We start from the raw sequence: 3582 nt of genomic DNA on the forward strand, positions 1-3582 counted from the left end.
ATGACAGAGAGGGAGAGAGAGGAGGAGGTAAAGAGAAAAGGATGACAGAGAGAGAGAGAGGAGGAGGTAAAGAGAAAAGGATGACAGAGAGGGAGAGAGGAGGAGGTAAAGAGAAAAGGATGACAGAGAGGGAGAGAGATGGACTGAAAAAAACATTTCATAAATCAATGCTGACCAAATCAGACTTCTATATCACCACTTAAACACATGTGTTCATGAAACATTTATGGATAGATAGACAGACTGACAAAGAAAGAAAGAAAGAAAGAAAGAAAGAAAGAAAGAAAGAAAGAAAGGAAAGGTGCTGTCATAGTCACCTGTGTCTATGGGAGCCCCGCGAGCGGCCAGAGTAGTAGGAATACCCCGAGTAGGTGGACTCTGTGTCCATGGCGATGGTAGGTCCGCCCGCCCTGATTGGTTGGACGGCCACACCAGGTCGCCAGGCCGGGTCTCGCTGGACAGGCTGAATGGGAGCTTGTGGGCGGTCTTATCTGGGATGAGGCGGAGCTCGCTCAGGAGATTGACAGATGAGGGAGTGTGTCTTTCGTCAATGGTGATGGAAGCGGCCCAAGGGGCTCGTTAGTGCAGCTAAAAAAAAGAAAACACAGAGAGTCTTCACTGTGTGTGTGTGTGTGTGTGTGTGTGTGTGTGTGTGTGTGTGTGTGTGTGTGTGTGTGTGTGTGTGTGTGTGTGCAATGCATATGTCCATGAAGTTGCATCCCAAATGTAGTACATATATTTGTGAGTGTGTGTGTGTGTGTGTGGTGTGTGTGTGTGTGTGTGTGTGTCAAACACATGTACAGCCCTGGGTGACTGACCCCCGTGCTCTATTGAGCAGAGAGAGCACCAGAGCAGCCACTGTATCTACAATCCAATTAATCACATTAACGCCAGCCACAGTAATCAATGACATGGATCACACAAACAAACACACAACACACACACACACACACACACACACACACACACGCACACACACAGACACACACACACACACACACACACACACACACACACACACACACACACACACACACACACACACACACACACACACACACAGACACACAGACACACATGGACATTACCGCACCAACAGATCAATATGCCTCAGTCAGGTCCGAGCAGACCAACTCAATCCTGACCCTCGCTATGAGAAAAGTTTAACATGGCTTTAGCAGGTGATAATGTCCAGGGCTACTGGAGGTCTTTGATGTGCTGGACTCTGGTGGTCTCTGGCTAAGGGCTAGTCCACACGTGCGAAACCGATCTGTTTTTAAGAGAGGAACATCCTTTTTCCAATTCATTTCAAACCCTTCACTGAAGTTGTTAAGTACTTGACAAGTCCTAAAATGTATCCCTGAGAGTATTACATAAAGAGAGACCATAGAACACACTGAAGTACTTTGTAAGAACTACTCAAAATTGTTGAACATTTCACTGACTCTTTCACACTATGCGTACTTAAGTGTGCATGTAGGTACTGCTCAAACTTTTTCTACATGTTACATGAAGACCTAGATTCATATCTTTTAATGGTCCTTCATGGCACCATGTTGTTTAGAGATTCTAACTCCATATTCCATGAGAGGGCTCTGATTGCATACTGCATGAGTGAATGGCTCTTCCTCTGCACCTAAACCAGGAATAGCAGTAAACCCAGCCCGGTGGAGTGTGTGAGTGTGTGAGGAAGTTCCCGGCTGACAGGAGGGGATGTGCAGCTGTTCACAGCCCACTCTGGGTCAGTGTGATTGATGAGGACAACTCCTTTTATTCCTGTTATTCAGAACGCACAAAGGCTAATCCAGCCTTTCATTGCCGAACATGCACATAGACACACACACACACACACACACACACACACACACACACACACACACACACACACACACACACACACACACACACACACACACACACACTATACCCACGTACACACACCTGTAAGAGGATTTCCATCTTTCAAAATGAGATCATGACCGAAGCCTGGCTATCCTCTGAAAAGGAAACCAATCTCTTAAAAATAAGCTGTCCGAGATGACAGAAGCGAGGATGATGACGATTACGACGATGACCAAGATGTCAACCCAAACGACAGCCCCCCCACGACCATCCCCCCCAGCCCCGTCCGCCTGGCCAGTACCTTTCCAGACGGACAATAGGTCAGTCTGCTTGTGCTGAAAGGCCCGTCATTAAGATAACCCACTTATCGGCACAGGGCTGCTCAACGTCATGTGGCCTTTGGAGATAAGCAGGGAGTCAGCACGGAAAATATGATTTCTCCCTCTCTCCTCTCTCTCTCTCTCTCCCCCCTCTCTCTCTCTTCTCTCTCTCTCTCTCTATCTCCCTCTTTCTCTCCCTCTCTCTCGCTCCCTCTCTCTTTCTCTTTCTCTCCCTCTCTTCTCTCTCTCTCTCTCTCTCTCTCTCTCTCTCTCTCTCTCTGCCCGCATTCATCAAATTGGAGAAAGATGTGTTCCCATGTGAGTGAACTCATAAAACATCCAGAGGAGGGACAGAGGGAGGGAGGAAGAGAGGGAGGGAGAGGGGGATGAAGAGAATAATAAGAAGAGAATCAAATGGGGAGATATAAATGAAAGAGTGGAGACAGAGACTGATCAAATGATAGAGTGTTAGAGAGGTCAGAGAGAGAGAGAGAGAGATAGATGATACAGGGAGGAAGAGGTAGAGAGATGGAGAGATGTAGAAGAGAGAGAGAGAAGAGAGGAGACATGATGAGAGGAGGACATAAGAGAGAGAGAGAGAGAGGGAAAGGGGAGAGAGCAAAGAGAATATGGGGGAAAGGTAAAAAAGCGTGTGCAAGAGAGAAAGGGAGACGGAGAGAAAGAATGATGAAGAAAGGGGGAGGAAGATAGGAGTGGAGAAGGGGGTGGAAAAAAGAGGAAGATTAGGAGAGGTGGATGAAGATGGAGGGAATTGATAGTGAGAGGGAGGTAAAGGAGATATGAGAATCAAGAGAAAGAGAAGAGGAGGATACGGCATAGAGGGGGAACAAAAAGAGGTTCCTAATGAGAGAGAGGGGGATAGGGAGAGAGAAGGAGGGAGAGAGAATAGAGAGAGGGAAAGGGGAGAGAGAAGGAGAGAGAAGAGAGAGAGAGAGGGGGAAGAGGAGAGAGAAGGAGGGAGAGAGAATAGAGAAGAGAGAATAGAGAGAAAGAGAGAATAGAGAGAGGGAAAGGGGAGAGAGAAGGAGAGAGAGAAGAGAGAGAGAGAGGGGGAAGAGGAGAGAGAAGGAGGGAGAGAGAATAGAGAAGAGAGAATAGAGAGAAAGAGAGAATAGAGAGAGGGAAAGGGGAGAGAGAAGGAGAGAGAGAAGATAGAGAGAGAGGGGGAAGAGGAGAGAGAAGGAGAGAGAGAGAGAGAGGGGGAAGAGGAGAGAGAAGGAGGGAGAGAGAATAGAGAGAGCTGTGAGCTGTGTCCTTTCTCAGGCGTCTGGGTCTCAGACACTCAGCAGTCTCCAACACATTACCACCCCTCATGGGCCAGACACAACAGCTGCACACGGCAGCAGCAGCAGCAGCAGCAGCACACACACACACACACACACACACACACACACACACA

The 3582-nt window shown here is 47.9% G+C and overlaps 1 long non-coding RNA gene across 1 annotated transcript in view; it reads right to left on the bottom strand.

Annotated features, from left to right (window-relative positions):
- Positions 1–438: 438 nt before the first annotated feature.
- The window catches only part of LOC125292518, a 41917-nt gene continuing 38773 nt past the window's right edge, over positions 439–3582 (bottom strand). Inside the window, exon 3 of the long non-coding RNA XR_007193199.1 lies at positions 439–588. This is a non-coding gene — a long non-coding RNA (uncharacterized LOC125292518). The remainder of the gene's footprint in view (positions 589–3582) is intronic.

This window comes from Alosa alosa, chromosome 3 (genome assembly GCF_017589495.1).
Source record: "Alosa alosa isolate M-15738 ecotype Scorff River chromosome 3, AALO_Geno_1.1, whole genome shotgun sequence".
Lineage (NCBI taxonomy): Eukaryota > Metazoa > Chordata > Actinopteri > Clupeiformes > Clupeidae > Alosa > Alosa alosa.